The sequence below is a fragment of the Zalophus californianus genome, chromosome 5, assembly GCF_009762305.2.
Source record: "Zalophus californianus isolate mZalCal1 chromosome 5, mZalCal1.pri.v2, whole genome shotgun sequence".
NCBI lineage: Eukaryota > Metazoa > Chordata > Mammalia > Carnivora > Otariidae > Zalophus > Zalophus californianus.
In genome coordinates this window covers 74,321,856-74,342,523 of record NC_045599.1, presented here as the reverse complement: position 1 = coordinate 74,342,523, position 20,668 = coordinate 74,321,856, and the positions used below count along the sequence as shown (strand labels likewise).

Sequence of the window (20,668 nt, the reverse complement as noted above, 5' to 3'; positions counted from 1 at the left end):
AACCCATAATAAAAAACAGAAATCAATGAAACCAAAACTTGGTTCTCTTTACAGATCAATAAAATTGACAAATCTCTAACAAGACTGGCAAAGGAATAAAAGAGAAGCCACAAATTACCAATACCAGAAATTTAAAAAGGGATATCATGACAGACTCTGGATAATACAGGAATGCTGAAAATAAATGTACATACATAAGTCTGATAATTTACATGCAGTGGACCAACTCTTCAAAAAGCACTAAGCACCACAACTAAGCCAGTATGAAACAGATAAATTGCATCATCCAACAATTTTTCAGGAAATGATTATTTCATAATTTAAAAATTCATAATTTAAAAGCTCAAAGAAAATCTCCAGCCCTAGATGGTTTCACTAGAGAATTCTTCCAAATGTTTATAGGAGAATTAAAAAACCAATTTTATACAATCTCCTCCAGAAAACAGAAGAGGAGAGAGCAATCTCAATTCATTTTATGAAGATAATATACCCTGATAGTACACAATGTAAGTATAAGAAAAGAAAACTACAGGCCAATATCACTCATAAAAATACATGTAAAAGTCCTTAAGAAAACATTAGCAAATAGTATTCAGCAATAAATAAAAAGAATTACATACCATGACCAAGTAGAATTTATTCCAGGGATGCAAGTTTAGTTCAATATTTGAAAATCAGTCAGTGTAATCTACCATATTAATAGTCTAAAGAAAAAAATATATGATCATATCATTTGATGAGAAAAAGCATTTGACTAAATTCAAGACTCATTCATGATAAAAACTCTCAGAAAGTAAGAATAGAGGGGAACTTCTTCAACTTAATAAAGCTGACATCATACATAATGATGAAACACTACATGCCTTTCCTCAAAGATCAGGAACAAAGCAAAGAAATATGTACTCTTATTCAACATACTACTGGAAGTTGCAGCCATTATAATAAAGCAAGAAAAGGAAATAAAAGGCATACTGATCAGAAAGAAGGAAGACTATCCCTATTTACAGATGACATAATTGTCTACATAGAAAATTCCAAGAACTCTATAAGAAAACTTCTAGAAATACTATGTGAATTCAGCAAGGCCACAGGATACAAAATAAATATTCAAAAAATCAATTTCATTTCTTTGTACTAACAATGAACACCAAAATTAAAAATATACCAATTACAATCATTCAAAAAAATGAAATACTTATGTATAAATCTAACACTAGAGTATTATATTGTATTTGCATTTGTATGCCGAAAACTACAAAATGTTAATTAAAGAAATCAAAGAAGATCTAAATATATGGAGAGACCTACTGTCTTCATGGACTGGAAGACAGACCATAGTAAAAGGTGTTGCTTCTTAAATTCATATACAGTTGACCCTTGAACAACACAGGTGTTAGGGATGCTGACTCCTCACACCGTCAAAAATCCACATATAACTTTTGACTTTCCAAAAACTTAACCACTAATAGCTTACTTTTGACTGGAAGCCTAACCTATAACAAAAACAGTCTATTAACACATATTTTCTATGCTACATGTATTATATACTATATCATTACAATACAGTAAGTTGGAGAAAAGAAAATGTTATTAAGAAAATCATAAAGAAAAGAAAATACATTTAGAGTACTATACTATATTTATCCAAAAAAAAAAGTGTATAACTAGATGTGAGATGTTCAACTCATGTTGTTCAAAGGTCAAATGTATTAGGTTTAAACTAATTTCCAGAAGCTTTGCAGTTATAGGCAAGATTATTCTTTATTTATGTGAAAAGGCAAAGGAACTACAATAGCTAAAAAACCAATTTTCTAAAAAAATAATAATATGGGAGAAATCAGTCTACCCAATTTCAAGACTTACTGTGTAGCTACAATAAACAAAACTTTGCAGTGTTGGTGGAGTGATAGACACAGAGATTAACAGAATAGAGTAAAAAACCTAGAAAGAGACCCATACAAATTTGGCCAGCTGACTTTTGACGAAGGTGAAAAACAATTTAACAAAGAAAGGATAGCCTTTCAACCCATGGCACTGGAGCAATTGGACATCTATAGGAAAATAAATAAATAAGAACCTTGGCCTAAACCTCACATCTTATATAAAAATTAATCCAAAATGGATGATGGATTTAAATGTAAAATCTAAAACTATGCTACCTTTTCAATGTTAGGAAAAAAACAGGAGAAAATCTTTCGGATTGAGATCTAAGTAGAGTTCTTAGACATGACACCAAAAATACAATCTAAAGAGGGAACACTGATAAACTGGGCTTCATCAAACTGAAAACTTTTGCTCTGCAAAAGACCATAAAGAGGATAAAAAGACAAGCTATATACTGGAAGAAAATATTTGTAAATTACATGTTTGACAAAGGACTGGTAACAAAGGTATATTAAGAACCCTTAAAACTCAACAGTTAAAAAACAAGCCATTCAATTAGAAAATGGGTAAAAGACATGAAGATGTTTGTCCTTGTTAGAGTAGTTGTTTGCAGAAACTTGAATTTAAGACTATAAAAATGTATATGTAGATATGAACTTCACACACTGGACAAGAAACTAAAAAAATAAACAGGCTGTACTTTGGAATTCCTAGATATGATATTATTTGGGACTAAATAATTCAGAATGTTTAGGTGCTAAACTAATATACTGTAGGTAAACTTCTGTGGGTAGAGCTGGGGTCTTCCCCATATGGCATTCTCAATGTCAATCCCAGGAATGGTTTGAACTAGAAATGTGGGGGACTCTGGGGAATGAGACTTTTACTGGAGAGATGAAAACATCTGTTCTCCTTGGAGGCCTCTTGGGAGTATTTCAACATTCCCAGACTGAGCTAGTGAGTAAGAAATGCCTTTAGCCACCCTTAGATATGGCTGTCCTAGAAGCTATATTGTAGACAGAAGTTATTCTGTGTGGTACTCCCAATATCGCTCTGGTCCACTCCCATGTTGGATGAAATTTTGTGGGAATTTCAGCCTGGTCTCTGATGTGTAGAATTAGAAGAGGAACTGGTTTCTGCTTTGCCCTCAGTAGCTAAGGGTACAGAAAGGACCCCTGCCACCCAAAACCAGGTCAGAAAGATAGTTAAACATCTTTGAGCGTCAACTTCACAAGGGTCACTGACAACAGAGGCAATGTGCAGTGGCTTTGCCCAAATGAAAGAACATACAAGACCTGCTCCATCCTGCATATCCTTTGGAACACAGGGGAAGTTGGTGGAACATTTGAGAGAGGTGCTAATTTTGAGGAATCAGGCTGGTCTGTGAGACCAGCTCAGATCACTTGGGTATTTAGAGGAAATAAGATAATATTTTGTAGTCATTGGTTGTTGAGGCTGGTACATTTGGGTTTTACTAAGTTAGAGAAAAGCTCACTTTCCCTTTTTCAATAACACAATGTCTTTTCATTAGAAGCCTGAAATAGCAGGGTTTTTCTCTGCTCTTCCATTCCTTTGAAACCCTACTCATAATTAGCTTCCCACAACTCCTAGGTTTCTTCCACCATTACTCATCATCCTGGTCTATTTGTGTTACAGATTATGATCTCAACCTCCACTGGCTTCACCAAGGTTAGTACCATTTTGTTATTTTAAGTCCATATTGCTAATCTTTAGGGAACATACCTACTTTTCCTTATTACTATATGTAGGTACCTTCAAATTAATCTGATATGGTCACAGAGGTTCTTAATCTGAGGTCTTGTGGCTAGGAAGATGCATGGATAAAATTCAGCTGTCTGTGAGTTGGACAGGAAAAAAATTCACATTTTTATTTTCATTAACCTCTAACCCTAGTTGAGCATTTCCTTCTTTTATTAATGTAAGCAACAAATTACAATGAAATAAATGGAACATAAAATCTACTTTTATATTGTATTCTAATTGTTTCAGGTATCTCAAAATTCACTTATGTTCATCACTAGTTAAAATTATGATTGTTATTAGATGTGCCACAAGATATTGTTATTTAATATATCATATATGAGTATATCACACAAAATATAAAACACATATATCATAAATTTAAAAAATATTTTGATAACTCTTTCAATTAATATAATTGGTTTCTTCTGTAATCTTATATTTTTATGTTAAAACAAACAAACAAACAAACCACCAACCTTACTCTGAGAAAGGGTCCATAGGCTTAACTGTCCAAGGGAATAACAGCACTAGAATGATTTAAAATTCTTGGAATAGCCAAATGTCTCTACAACACAATGGCAAAAAGATTAAAAGCAATCTAAATGCTCAATGACAGAAGATTGGTGAAATAAATTATGACGTATACTCACAGTAGAATGTTATGCACTCAACAATGCTATAGAACACTGTTTAATGGCATACATAGGTATATATCACAATGTTTTATAAAAGAAAAAGTTGTACATGATTTTTTGTAAATCAAACACACATACAAATATACTTATAATACACATATATAAAAAATGGGTGTCAAGATACAGAAAAATGCTAACGCTTATTTACAGATGCTGTGTAATAATTTTTACTCAACTCATTTCTGAAAATTTTCTACCAAATTTTCTATTTTTTGCAAGAAAAATAAATAAAAATTATCTTTAAAGAAATGAAGTCCTAAGAAATGATCCAAAGGAAATGTCATTTTTACCCCTGATCAGCTACACATTCATTCATTCAACAAATAAACTTCAGCTCAATGGTTAATGTTATAGGATGAAGTAATGTTATCTACAAGATCCACTATCATTATGGAAAAACATCTACTGATTTTCATACAAATGATTTAGCAGCTGAACCAGTAAAAAAGTTAATTAAGTATGATTTATCAATTTTCTAGGCTATGGGACCTAAAGTCAAATCTGTCTTTAGCACAAGTATCAGATATTCATTCCTTTGCAAATTGTGTCCCACCAACCAATAATAATTTTGTCTTCAGAAAATCCTTTCTGTCTTGTTTTATTTTTGCTGATTTGTGCTTTTGCTTTTTGAGTGTCCTGGAACAAATAAAATAAATTTAGATTTCCATCATACAAATCCTATTAAAAAATAAGCATATTTTATAACAACACGTTTCTGAATTCACAGTACCCACAACAAAAACTATTTCCTCTATAACTGTGCCATACTTTACAATTTTTAATAATTCTGAATCTTATACTGGAAAAGATATTCACTGTTATTTTACTATATCTAGGTATTAGGAATTCCAAATGCTACTGAGATAAACATGACTATCATACTCCTTATATGCTAACCTTTTGCTAACATGTTATATGCTAACATTAGCCGGAAAAAATATACTAAGTTTTAAAAATGCTCCTAACTAAAGGTTTATGACTTTAAAATACAACTCTTCTAAAATTAGACATTCAGCTAATATGCAAAATGTGACTATAAAGTAATTGGCCTGATATTATTGTTTTTGTTCATAAAAACACCAGAAATTACATAAGACATGATGTCATCCCCTCTGCGTAGTCACCTACAGGCTAACTTCAATGACATTTACCTTTGCACAGAACAATATCAGGACCTTTCTTTTGGACTTGTCTTTAGTCTGTTCCTTTTTATTTTAAACATATGTCTTCATAGGCAGCCAAATTTTGTCCTTTTGAGTTGGATTTGATCTTCATCAATAGCTAAAAGTAATCTAGAATAGGATTGGGGCCCTGGATGTACCAGGCAGAATGAAGTAGATATGAAAGAAGGATTGAGGAAAATGCAGGATGACACTCTCTGTGAGGGGTGATACTCAAAATATTCAACAAAAGGTATGATACCAATCAAAACAGATGTCACCGGAGCAAGGTCCTGGAGGACACTGACCAAGATCCAGGTATTAAATTTTTAGTCGCTGGGTTGTGAGGTGTTCTAAAGAGTCCTAGAAGACAAACTGTAGCACTGGGGATAGGTGGGCATTTGGGGGTTTCTGAGCTGTGGCATTTACCAAACAATAAATGAGATTTGAGGTATTTTAATATCCACTAACTATTAGTCCTTCCCAAAAGTGAAGAGGCCAGTGCTGTTTATGTGTGGCTCAGGCATTGACTCGGAAGGCACTGCCCAAGAGTTGTTTGAAGGTGTTGAGAGCAATAATATTGGGATAAATGTACAGGAAACCAGGGTAACTATTTTGAAGGGCATTGCTTATCTGAATATTTAGATTCTTTAAACTCATTTAGAACAGGCACCATGCCTTTTTTATTTTTTCTCCATAGCACCTAAACATATTTAGGACCTTTTAAAATTTTTATTTTTTAAACCTGTAAACTCTTCATTCTATTGGAGATAATTCTAAAAATCTCTTTAAAGAGAGAAATCTACCAATATATATTTCTGACTCAAAATACTTTGGATAGCTGCCTACTTCTCTCTGGAAAGCAGGCCTTTTCAATGTTGTTTTCATTATCACGGCTTAAAAAGCCACACGTAGATGAGAATCTGTCTCTAATTCCTTGAAGTTCCGATTATTTCTATTCACAAAGAATCTTCCTTTTAGCAGACAGGACTCGAGGCTTTCTCAAGGCTCGAGCTGCTATACTGTGACTGTCGTCAAATATTTATCAGGCTATGGGTGTCTCGTACTATGCATCATACATCATTTACTTCTCTTAACATCGCAGTTCAGAAAACTGTCCCAGAGGAGCTAAGCAACTTCCCCACATTTGCACAGCTAATAAGTGGTGAAAATATGTTCTGAATTCAGGCTCCAGAACTGAGCATCCTTAACCAACACAGTATAATAAGGAATAAGAGCTTGTTTATCTTCTATCGACAGGATAGAAATTGAAGGATTTCCCATACCTAAGAAGTACCTGAGAACTCTCATTACACTGACTCTCAAAAACTAGGTTTCAGGGGCACCTGGGTGGCTCAGTCGGTTAAGCGACTGCCTTCTGCTCAGGTCATGATCCCAGGGTCCTGGGATCGAGTCCTGCATCGGGCTCCTTGCTTAGTGGGGAGCCTGCTTCTCCCTCCTGCTCTGCCTGTCACTCCCCCTGCTTGTGGGTGTTCTTTCTGTCAAATAAGTAAATAAAATATTAAAACAAAACAAAACAAAAAACAAAACAAAACAAAAAACTAGGTTTCAGAGGGAGACTTCATTTTACATTCATTTTACAAGTGATACTGAACACATATGATGTTGAGGCACTGTTCTAGGTTTGGGGGGGCAGGTGAGAGATCCACGATCTCTTACTGTTTTGTAAACATAGTGCCTAAAAATTTACTCAAGTCTTCTATGGCTACTTTTTTCATTACTCCTAGTGAGAGGAAAAAAATTGAATCCCTGTGTTCAGTCTGAATTTTGGATCCTAAGCAGTCATCATCCTTGATGAATTGCATAATAGACATATCTCTAGAAGGGAGGATATCTACTATTTTCTTCCTCTGGCTTCCATGGGGGAATATCTGATCACCTTTGACATCCTGTCCTTATAAGGAGAACAACAGAGGGAGGGGAAGGCGGAGGTTATATGTGAAACATGTAAACTACTTGGAACACAGGTATCATCTAAACATTCCATTAATGTGGGCAGCATTTCTCTGCTACTGCAGGATTACCCTGTATAATGCTGGTATTCAGAGCAAGTTCCCTACAGGCTAATGGCTTCATATATGAATTTTAGGCTTTAGGAGGCATTTCAAGTTATACAGTGGCTTCATGTGTTATCATAATTTGGAAGAGTAGAAACATTAACTGAACTTTGTACCTTCCTTGAATGATTAAGTTGTACTTTAAAGGGAGGTTAATAAATAACCAAAGAGAAGGATACTAAAGAACTAAACCTGGAATAGTAAACTGTACTAAATGCCCCAAGCAAGCTGAGAAACACAAGAAAATACTTTTTCACCATAAATTGTCTTAACACATGCTGAAAGATTGGGCTGCTGTAAGTGGTTGGTGACTCCATCCCACCTCTGTCCTGTTAAGATTTCAAGGTAAAATAAGGGTTCCTGATAACAGCAATAACAAAACAACAAAGAATTTTTTCCTAAAACCCCAAATCTCAATATTAGAGTCATCCTAATGTTCTCAATTATTTTTTTTTTTCTTATTGTATGATACATGGCCTCAAATTTCCTTTTTGGAACAAAGTACAATATAAACTTTTAAAAAGAAGCAAACGAACAAATACATAGATAAATCATACTCAGGAGAGTCCTTTCTTTCACCTAAGATTTGGTCTGTGGTAAACTACAAATTTCTTTGGGAGAGATCATGTTTTAAACGATGTTATCAATATGATATGAAAGAGTACTTGAGTCTCAAAAGCAGATTTTGCGAGAAAATAAAAAGTGAGATCTGTCAACTTTTCTGAGAGGTAAATGTGCCAAACGTTTCCCTTGTTCTAATTTTGGCCTAAGAACAAGCATGTGGGATGTTTCTGCATTTGGACTGAAAGTGCTTCCCACAAGTTAGACGATCTGTATGGCACTTGGCGTAAGGCTGCCTCCCTCAAGAGTAACTACAACCTTCCCATGCATAAGATATAATACAGACCTTAGCAGAATCTTGAGAAGTCCAGAGATCCAAAGAGCCCTCTGAGCACCATGCAAGAAGATTCATCACAGAGTCCTGAAGAAGAATCCATTGAAGAACCTGAGAATCATGTTGAAGCAAAACCCATATGGAAAGACCACGCACCGGAATACCATTCTTCGCCAGGCCACAAATCACAAACTCTGAATGGATAAGGCAGCAGCAGCCTTAGAAGCCAAATCAGATGAGAAGGGGGTTCCAGGCAAGAAGCCTGTGGTAGGGAAGAAAGGAAAGAAGGTTGTTGGTGTGAAGAAGCAGAAGAAACCTGTGGTGGGGAAAAAGGCTGCAGCTACCAAGAAACCAGCAACTGACAAGAAACCTGCAGAAAAGAAACCCACTGCGGAGAAGCCTACTGCCTAAAAACTTATGTTTATTCTATAAAAGTCAAATCATTTTGGACAGCTAATTTTGAATAAAGACCTGTGAGACCAGTGAGAAAAAAAAAAACAAAAAACTGAGCACCAAAATCTTTGTCTCCCAAAAGTAAAATGCTCAGATATCTCCACCTTCTATGTTCTGGGAGATAAATCACATTTAAATCTCAAATTTAAAAGAAACTTCTCCCTTGCACTCTTTTATTATACTCCAAGGCAAATAATCAAGTTAACCATCCGGTAGTAGCATAACCCATAAGAATAAAATGTTAAAGGATTTTTGTCAAAGGGATTACAGAAAACCAGTCCTTTTATCTCATGGATTGTTTCTGATTTTCTGGTCCTTTAAACTTTCTCCTCTCCTATGTTTAAGTCAAATCATCAGATCAATAATACATGTTGCTCGAACCTTGAGATTTCAGGCTCAGCAATGATACGGCACATGCAAAATAGGCATTACAACACAAAATTGTGCTTTGCGGAAACTATGGCATAATATCCTGAAAAAATAGTTCAAGTCATAAAAATGTAGTGCACTGACCTCCCGGAAAGAATTGCGTCCATAGGTCCGGGAACGATGTCTGTTGTCCAACACCCTCACCCCACGTCTGAGCCCTTGTGCTCCGTGTGGTTTTTCTCTCAGGGGTCATTATTGGGTTTCATAATGATTAGTTTGTGTATGAAAAAGGAAAGCTCAAGACTATAATTTCATACATACTTAAAAAAAAAAGCATATAAAGAAAATTCAGTAGCGAGACAAGTAATCTCCTGGAGCCGGCTGTGACCAAGAGTATACCTGTGAGAAGGCTGAGCTGATGAATGAGTGTCTCAGCATGTATGGGGACAAACCACAGAGGGGAAAGCTTTATGTCCCTCTAGCTGAGGAATCCCTGCTCTCCTGGTTCCCCCTTTAGACACAAGAAGAGTACCCACAGAGAAAGAGAGAGCAGCTGTTAAAGCCAATGAGTACTGGGGCTACCAGAGTCGGAAATTTAGTGACAAAAATAGGGGGGATATTTCTTTTCATTTTAGCAACCACATACTTACAGAGATATTTCTCAGTAAAGGCCTATGGGAAGGGTAGATTGAGGAAAAGTGGAGGTGAAAGCAAGGCCCAGAGGTAAAAACCGCAGCAGGCAGAGAGGACTTGGAGGAGGAGTTAAAGCCATATGAGGATTGAGGGAGGCAGTGCACATACCTGGGGAGCAGTTCTTCAGCCTCTCTCCTTTCACTACAGATTCTCAAGTCCTCTCCCCTGAAGAGGAAGCCCAGCCTGGAGAAGAGAAAAATCTGGCTTGAAATCCTGGGTTAGCCCCTCACTGTCTGTGGGACCCTGAGCCAGTGACTTCATAGCTCTGCGCCTTCATTTCCTCATCTGTGAAGAGGAATAACTAGAGGAGAACCAGTCCACCGAAACACCTGTAACATTGCGTGGCCCATGGCCCATCAACAGTCACGTCAACATAACTTCCCTTTTAAAAAAAAAAATGTTCAACACATGTCCCATCCCCTCCAGTTGTACTTAAGATTTAACAAAATGATAGGTAACTTCCTCACTTTCCCTTCCTTTGGTGAAATAAATTAAGGAATTTTCTATATTTCTATATTTTTATTTGTATTCATTTCTGTATTCTTCTACATACAAAAAGTAAATTCTTGAAAACAATAGCATGAATGAATGCAACAGCCTTCTAGCTAGTCTTCCTCAAACCACTCTTACCTGACTGTGGTCCATTCTCTACACGGAGCCTGAGTTATCTTTGTAAAATACTTTGTAAAAGTATATCACTCCCTGATTAGAACCTATGACCCTTAGAATAAATTCAGATTCCTACCTGTGAGATCCTGCCTTATCTGGCCCTTGCCTTATTTCTAACTGTCTTTTATACCTGCCAAGTTTTCATTACAATAGTACTACACTAGCCTCTCAATTCCCCAGCTTATTCTGGCCCCAGGACCTTTGCCTGGTTATTGTCTCTCCTGAGAGCTCTCCTCTCACAGCTGCTCCCAGTGACCAAGTCTTATTTCAAATAAGAAATATTTGAAATATATTCTCCAAGCTATCCCATCTAAAGAAGAATGCCCCAACAATTCTCTGGTTCCATTTAATTTTCTTTACAGAACTTGTCACTAGATGAATTTTTTATGTATTTATCTGCAAGTTTATCATCTCTTTCTCCTTATCAAAATATCGCATCATGAGAGCAGGGGTCTTGTTATACCTAGCATTGTGCCTGGAGTAAATTGTTAGCTCCCACTAGGCTTTTGTTGAATATATGAATGAATAATATGCCTAGAATATAATAATAGGGCCTAGATGAAGAAGAAAGAATGAAGACGATGAAGAAGAAAAGGGAAATGTGTTTATGAGAATATATTTCTAATGGGTTGAATGGCTCAAAGGATATTAGGAAAATAATATCTCAGGGATTAGACCTTCCAAAAATTTCGAGCAATGTTTATATATTCAATTGATCGATGGCTTCAGTCTAGTTTCTTATGCCGGTAATTCAGGGCCTAGCCTCCTGTCAACAGTCAAAGCCTTTTAGATAATCTATACGGAGAAGCGTGGGATAGAAACTCAACAAGGACAACAGTCCAGATCAGAACTGCAGATTCTAAAAAAAAGTAAGAAGACCTTTGAGGTGTTCTGTAATTCTGCCTGATAATTCTATTGCTAAGGTAGTCACTCAAGCTATAACAGAATGAAACATTCATGAAAATAAAAAAATCATTTCAAAGTAACAAAGGGTCCAATGAAAGTCCTCTTTCACAGAAATAAACATATATTTAACATCATTTTAAGCTAACATGAGATTTGAGATTGGAAAGAGTCATTGATCTTATAAATAAAAAATTGTGGCACAAACATGGTATCTGTTTGGCAAGTTTACTTATCCATATTTCATAATTAGGCCCATGGCTTCTTTTCCTCATGTGAGGCTAATTTCTCTTGCAAGCTCAAAGCAAATCTTATTTTAAAATCAGTTCAATGCTCTCAGTTTGTGTTGATGTTCAGATAACTGATTGTTTTGGACATAACTTTTAAATAGACAATAATAAAGCACACGATATTAAGTGGATATTCAAATATTGATGCCATAACAAAATGCTATCTCTTTATGATTTTTAGAGAATCCTTCATCACAGATCCCCTTGATAATCTGGACACACAACTCTGTTAATATAGCTCCACCTTCACTTTTATAGAGGCACCAGCACACTAATTGTTATTTGAGGTTTGGACCCATCCATGCTATCTGGTTTCACCTAAATTCAAAGAAGCAGTTTTCCTTCATTCAATACAATTGATGCTTACAAAACTTCCAGTGACATATTTATTCAGGTTAAACACTTCAAGTTATAAATTTTATCACATTTGCTTCAGTATCTTTTCAACTGATACCATTTTCATTCTAATATTTCCATCTAACATACTCTTTTTTCTAGAGAGTATCTTATGTAATGGGTCCTATGTTGTGTAAAGTTGAGAAATATAACATCTATGCTGTTATTGAAATAGCTGATAACTTATTTTTCAACAGTAATGGCAGAAAACACAGTGCTAGTTCTTCTTAATGATTCTGCTTGGAAGTAGCTAAGGTCACCCCTCACTTTTCATTGGCCACAGCAATACACATAGCCAAGACTGACACTGATAGGGTGGAAAGTTTTGAAAATTAGGGTCATAAGTACCTTTCTCCATTCTTTTGAATTTTTTCCCTGTTCTCCAAAATTTCTCAAAGAATATGGTAGTACTATGATCATATCACTTAGATTGTGAACTGCCTAAAATGCAATTTGTCATGATCTGGAGTTTGGATTCATCTAAAATATTTGTTATCACTAGACTCCTCTCATTGTTTATATCAATGACCTCTTAATGTAATGATCTCTCAATGTTGTCAGCTTAAAGATCATTCTTCTTGGTAGAGGCAGAAGAAAAGTGGATGTGTAGTGTTTTCTTTTAACATGATACCATCATTCTCAAGCAATGGACCTATAATTTTCATCTATCTATTGCTCTGAAAATAGCACTAAAAATTGCTGCTGCTGTCTCTAGTGGTTTTTGTGAGCCTCAGCCAATCTTTGGTGTTAACTCTCTTGACATTCTTATCCTAGTCGCTTTGTATTCCCCTTAGTTATATGTTCTCTCGTGTACAATTTACATAGGTATCTTCTAGCTTTATTAGACAGCTTCTCTCACCTGCAAATATGCCAGGTTTTCTACCTGCTTCCCCATTTTCTTTCCATTGAGACTATATTAAATTGTGTGACCAGAAGTTCGTAATTCAGCATTCTTCATCACCATAGAATTATATTAATTTTTTGAGTGTTTTTTCAAAAATGTCTTTATTTTTTAAGAAAATATTTCACCAGCTTTTATTTGATAATCCAACTTTATTCTATCCTCATGGTTTTTTTTTTTTATTTTATTTTCATCATGATAACTGTACTCTTTAATCCCCATTCCCTCTTTGCCTCATTCCCCTTCCCACCTCTCCTCTGGTAACCAACAGTTTATTCTCTACAGTTAAGAGTCCATTTCTGGATTTCTCTCTCTCTCCCTTTTTCCTTTGCTCATATGTTTTGTTTCTTAAATTCCACATATGAGTGAGATCTTATGGTATTTGTCTTTCTCTGACTGACTTATTTCACTTAACATTATATTCTCTAGCTCTATCTGTGTTGTTGCAAATGGTAAGATTTCATTCTTTTTCATGGCTGAGCAATATCCCTAATATATATATATATTATATATATATATTATATATATATATCACTTCTTCTTTATCCATTCATCTATTGAGGGACACGGGCTGTTTCCGTATTTTGACTAATGTGAATGATGCTGCAATAAACATAGGGGTGCATATATCCCTTTGAATCAGTGTTTTTGTATCTTTTAGGTGCGATTTCTGGATCATAGTGTTCTATTCTTAATTTTTTTGAGGAGGTTTTTTTTTTGATAGCATGATTATAAGAAGCAATATAGCATAAAGTTTAAGAATTCAGTCTCTGGAGATGAAATTTGAATCTTGGTTAGGTTTGGGCTTTTGTTTTGTTTTTTTTTTTTTTACTCATTTTTTTAAACTTAGATCAACAAATTCCTAGGTAGAAAGCAGACAAAACCCTATGGATAAGTGAAATGGAGCACAGGAGGCTGCAGCATAGAACAGAAGGGGGCCACAGTGAAGGGCAGAGCCTAACTTCAATGGGACTTTGGAAAGGCTCCTAGCTCAGACTGAGCAGGTATACTGGGGGACAGTAGAAATAGGGGGCTTACTTAAAGTCCTTCAATAAAATAGCTGCATTAGTTCTCTCTCTCTCTCTCTCAAACACACACACACACACACGTAACACACACCAGGATCTCTGCATGCAGAATAAATGGAAATCCAGTGTTCGTTCCTCCAAGATAAAAACAGCGCAGGCACCTAAAGGAATTGAGTAGGCTTCCTGGGAAAAGTACAGGCTGCTAGTGTGAGCTCTGGTTTACCTTACCCACTCACCCTTAGGCAAATCCTCCAGATAATAAGCTCTACCTACATACAAAGAGCCTTTAATTCAGGGACGAGACATCTTGGGGAAAGAAACTGCCAAGAAAACCTGCAACCCTAACCTGGAATAATCAACCTAAACAGAGTAAGAATAAGCCTAAATAATAAGTCAGGACTACCAGACAGATGAGGAAGACTAACAGCATTAAAGAAGAAGATCAAGAGGGTGCCTGGGTGGCTCAGTTGGTTAAGCGACTGCCTTTGGCTTAGGTCATGATCCTGGAGTCCCGGGATCAAGTCCCACATCGGGCTCCCTGCTAAGCAGGGAGTCTGCTTCTCCCTCTGACCCTCCTCCCTCTCGTGCTCTCTATCTCTCATTCTCTCTCTCAAATAAATAAATAAAATCTTAAAAAAAGAGGAAGATCAAGATAAAATCAGCTGTAGACTTCAGTAGAATATAGTGGAAGTGCAAGAAAATGAAGAAATCCGGTTTTTTTTAATTCTAATTAGAATACTCAGAAGTTTTTTTTTTTTAAGATGTATTTATTTATTTTAGGGAGAGAGGGTGGGGGAGCAGAGGGAAAGAGAATCTAAAGCAGACTTCCCCACCAAGTGCAGAGCCTGACGCGGGGCTTGATCCCACGACCCTGAGATCATGACCTGAGCCAAAATCAAGAGTCCAAAGCTTAATCAACTGAGCCACTCAGGCACCCCAAAAATCCTCAGGAGTTTTTAAATGATGTTGTAACCTTAAAAACAAGAACAAGAATCTATAAAAATGGGAGAGATCACAGTAAGAACCAAAATTTTTTTAAATGCAAAACTCAAAAATTCATAAAAGAGCAGCAAAATTTTTAAAATATCATAACATAGAATGAAAAAATACAAAGAAACACATGACAGAGAATGTAAGAGTCACAAAGTATCAATCCACAAAGTTCAATGTTCAACCCACTGGGGGTCCAGAAGGAGAACAAAGAAAATAAAGGAAAGTAAATTTAAAAAAAAAGGAATAAAATGCAGAAAGACACAAGCCATAACATTGAAAGGGCCCCTGAATATTTTCACCATCTTATATAATATTGATTCAATAGACAAACTTAAAGTTGAGGGAATAAGAAATAAAACATACTATTATTGTAGGTGAAAAAAGTTACAACAGAAAACCTGAAAGTAATAATAAAATACCAAATATTGGGAGAAATAATGGAAGAAAAGTTGAGAACTGTTTCAATAAATTAAATCTACAACATTCACAGCAGAAAATCATCAATAATAATGAAAATTGATTAATCAAGAAATAAGTTAATAGATTATATTCACCATAACTAAATATAGTAATACACATATTATTACATTTATAGAAGAAAACATTAAGAAAGTTAAAAATGATTTTAACTGAGAAGAATGAGATTTGCAAAAGAGACAACAGAGTATTTTGCCACTGAATCGCTATAGTAGATTTTTTTTTTTTTTAGTGTCTCATTCTCTATTCAGGCTAGCACTTTTTTGTGCAACATAAAGCCTTAGGCCTATATAGACAGCAAGTAATGAATCGTGTGATGAAACAGTATGATCCACGGCCAGGCTCTATGGAAGAACGCAGACAGCCCCAGGTGGGAGAGTGGACCACTGACTGGGCTGACCTAAGGTGAACGTCATCCCTTGGGTAACTACAAAGGCATTTGAGCCTCCTTCCAAAATCCCAGGCAAGACTGTTTTCAGCTTGACTGAGCTGCCAAGATTCCCATACCTAGGTAGAAATGAGACTTTTCATTGGATGCCATTCTGCCACTATCAAGCTCGGGTTTCAGTACCTCTATTAAGCTCTGCCCTTGGGTTAGAACTTAAGAATATAAAACACGATTCTCTTGCAGTTGTTTTTGACTTCAGTAGTCCCAGCTACTGAGTTGAAATATTTATTTCAAGAAAAATGAGCGCCTACTTTGTGCCAGGCACCATGGGAAATACACATGTAAACCAGACAAACTGGGTTCTCTCAGGGAGTTTAGGAACCACCGAGTGTGAGAGTTGTATGCAACTAATTGTAATATAAGACCAAATGCAAGTGAATTGGAACATAAAGGAGGAAGAGAGGCCTTCCAGTTTAGGAAGGGATCAGGAAAGTCTAAGTAAGCAACTGTCAGAAGTGAGCAGGGATCCTGGGCCTTGAGTCAACAGGATGCCTTCCAGCTAGTGCTGTTATACAGCTGCACCTTGGTACATAATCTGCGCGTGATGTTATCTGAGCTGTACCTGCCCTGGCCAAAGACAATGCCACTATCTCTAGTTTGAAATGGCTCTGAATTTCTGCTGAGTAAATGCTACAATCATCCCAAATGCCTTGTTTACCCACACATGTGCATTTTCCTTGGAAGATATGAATTGGTAAAGTGTAACAAGTACAGAAGTCAGTGTTGTACTGTAAGCAAACCAGAACTCATTTGTAACTCCAACTAAATCCAAACTTCTGGGTTGCTTCTATTTTTAATAGCATTTCTCAACATGTGTTCATGTCCCTGCATCTACATTTTACCCTCAAATCCGGAAGATTAAAGAACCAGAGAATGTTAAAATTGGAAGGGATCTCTATTATTCAATATAATCCTATCATTTTACAGATGAAGAACCTAGGCCAAGATACAGTAAATGTGACTTCCCAAGGTTATGCAACCACGAAGAGGAAAGACTGGACTTAAACCAACTTTTTGAATGCAGGTCCAGAAGCTCTTTCTTCTGGATACTATGCTGAAAGAAAAATAGGGAGACAGAAAAAAATCAAAGATAATAAAGAAATAAAAAGTAATGTTTAATTCAATTATTGGCAATAGATCTAGAATTATCAGTTTTTCTGAAATAAATTCCAAATAACTTTAAAGGGACCTAGTTTTGCTGAGATTTTTTTCTACTTGGACAAAATGTACACATATTGGCTACCAAAATACAAAATATTTCTTTTCAAACTATTTTAATTAATTTTTAAATTATTTAAATTATTAAATAATTGTTATAAATATTTTTGTTCTATTTTAAAGTACCTGGAAATGGTAATTAGCTAATCACCTACTACATATAATTTTTATTTCATCAAAGCAAAAACAGGAATTAGTTTTAAAATAGGTACTCTCTTGTTATAATTAATACTATACATCCAGAGACATCATATTTTTAGACCATATTAGGATGAAGACTGTACTGTATTTGTTTATGACTATCAGCATATCATATCATAGCACCTGGCTTATAGAATATACTCAATAAATAGTTGAATAAGTAAATTAATACAATATTGCATTTGAATTTTCCACCAACCTTTGTAAAGCACACATTATGTCCAATATTTATATGGTAAAAATCTGACCTCTAACACCATTATTTGGATGCGTTCAAAACTTCACCTACCCTTGATTTAAAATCAATCCATCCTTTCCCAAAATGGACCCCATGATTAAAGGCCTTCCTCTAGACCCAGCTGTAAGTAAATCCTAGGTGAGACTGTGCAGAATACTGCTACTGCTTTCCTCCCTACCTTACCCCAGCCTGAGGGAGGGTTCTGGAGGTGAAGCCCACACCTGGCCCCAGACCCTGCTCCCAAGCTCAAAAGAGGACTTCTTGACTAGCCAAGAGTCTCCAGTTCAAATTACCAGATGCCTTCTCAGTAGTGCTCTATAGACTACTAACAGGCTAACTAGGAGACACCCTAGGAATTGTGGATGGAACTTCTCACCCAGAGGGCTGTTTGCCAGGGCATAAGATATGGAAGTACACAACAGAAAGAGAACAGAGAGAGAACTCACAAAGTTTTACCAAGAATATTAAGAACCCCGCTGAGGAAGTTAAAGATGGATACTAAATATAAAAGGCATTTATTTAAAAATGAAAACTTTTTTTAATGTTATGCATATAAATAAGAAGTTAACACAGCTCTTATTATCTTCTTCCTCCATTTTATAGAAATAAGAAAAATGTTTTGAAAACTGATGTCACTGAGGTTTTCCAATTGTTTAAAAAACAACAAATGAAATGAGTACTTCTAATCTTTTTTGGTATGTTTATACAACAAAAAAAGGAATGTTATAATAGCCTCTAGCTTGTCTATTTTAATGTCTGCATATTTATACAACTAACTATAACAAAATATTACAAGTTTGGCTTTTTTTTATTAATTATTTGTATGTAAAGTCACTTAAAGTATAAAATGGTATTTTCCCCTATTCTCCTAGTGAAGCTACAAATAAGACCAAACTATTGAGAAAAATAAAAACACAGGATAAGAGTTAGGGAAGCCGGGTTCTTCCTACCCTGACTTCTACCACCAAGTCACCAGTGATGTTCTAGCCATCTGCCCCCCACCCCCTTTATCTCCAGCTGAGAAACAAAGGCCTGAAACACAGTTATGCACAGAGAAATGAGGAAAAGCTGCAAACAGTGGTTTGCAAGTCTTGATAACCTCCTTGTGAGCTTGACCGTGACTCTTCAAGACCATTTGATGCCATGTGTCTCAAGTCACCTCAGAAGGGGACAACAGCCCCAGGAAGGAGGCAAAAGTCAAAGGCAGGCCTTGATGCACAGAATCTGGAAACTCATCAGGATTTGGCCACACCCCAGGAAGAAAAACTTTTGCACTAACTCCAGGGGGAGAAAAATACTGATATATCAACTTTGCACTTTTCTAACAACATTGAACCAAGGCCCAAATGTAATCTGGAAAATTTCAGCCCAAATGAAGATTTTAAGAGATTCTATCAGGGAATGAAGAAATAACAGCTTGCTCATTTTATGAGCAATGTAAGCATTGTAAGCATGTTTCCTGTTGTGAATATTCTGAGACACCCATGCATTCTTACCTGATGGCAAGAAGAGAAAACAACTACAAGAAGGGTATAAGAAAAAGAAAAAGGAAAGCAGGATATTCAGTCACAACTTTGTATATAGACATATATTAGCAAATAGAACAATTATCTTGATTAAACGGGTCATCTGTTTGGTGTTTTGGTTCTAGATGCAGCTTGGACTTTTCCAGTACCCTGGAGGATGGATAGCTGAACTTTCCAGCAAGGTCAGGGGGATTTGTTTGCTCACTAGGTTGATCCAAGCTGGACTTACTTATTCCTGCATCCACTGTTTGCATGAAGAAATTACACTGAAAATTTTCTTCAACTACAGTAATTAAATATTTCCATTGAGCTTGTGGCCTATTTTACTTGAAATGTGAAAATGCCTTATTTTATTTTTTTCTAAAATATTCACCTCAGCAATTTTAATTTTTTCCAAACATTTTCTTTAACGTGCTCTTCATTTTCTAGTCTAATTTTTCAAAAATTTTTCCTTTTTTCATTTTAACTTTCTTTTGTTTTGTCATTTTCTAAGTAGTTAAAAAGGAGAAAAAAAATGGAAATAAGCAGAGAAAGCTCACTGGAGTAAATGCTTCCAGCATGATCTTCCCACTGAAGTTTTCTACATGCAGGGCAGATAAGAAGGAGATAAGGGACTGAGAGTTGTGAAAGGCCTCCCAGCTCATATTCGGCTCCCAGCTCATATTTGCAAAGTTAGACCTCTGATATTACCACCCAAGGAGGCTCTATATCATCCCAGAGATATGCCACAATATTAACCCAAGACATTTATCTCACTATGTTAGACGTGTGTCCCATGGCTGATTGTACCTCATATAGCCTGCTATGAACAAATATTCATTCATATATATATATCTTCATATTTGTATCTTATAATTTCGCATAAATAACAAAATTAAAGTATATTGTATGTTTTCTGTGTCAAAAGGGCTTATTTGTTAAATATAAGTGTATAAGAATGTTACTTCGTGTAATCTTGTTTGGACACCTCATTCTTAACTATACCTAAAGCTTCAAGAAGAGCAATAAAAAGCCTTTCCAAACTGGTCTTTCTAATTTGTGACCAGACTTTCTAAGCTGGTCACAGATTATAACAAATGTGTTATAACTCTGAACATGGCTCATGCTACAGAATTCTTTATCTCACCTTCTGTTTTCCAGCAGCTCTAAACCACTTAATGTTCTCTATACATGGCAAACTCTCTCATCCTCCTGCACTTTACTCCTTCTGCCTCAAATATCAGTCACTACTTCATTTTATTTCCCTCCCAAGAGTGATTCAGTTCAATTCCACCTTCTCCGTGTGACTTTCTCTGATAATCCCCTGCATCCATTCACCTGCCAGGCACTGTGCTAAATGTTAAGCCAGCTAAATGAAAACACCGCCCCTGCCCTCTAGATGCACGCGAG

At 35.9% G+C, this 20,668-nt stretch overlaps 1 long non-coding RNA gene across 1 annotated transcript in view; it reads right to left on the bottom strand.

Moving 5' to 3' along the window:
• Positions 1-8,443: 8,443 nt before the first annotated feature.
• The window catches only part of LOC113929416, a 189,403-nt gene continuing 177,178 nt past the window's right edge, over positions 8,444-20,668 (bottom strand). Inside the window, exons 3-4 of the long non-coding RNA XR_003522183.1 lie at positions 10,100-10,174; positions 8,444-8,563 (exon numbers count right to left, since the gene is read on the bottom strand). This is a non-coding gene — a long non-coding RNA (uncharacterized LOC113929416). The remainder of the gene's footprint in view (positions 8,564-10,099; positions 10,175-20,668) is intronic.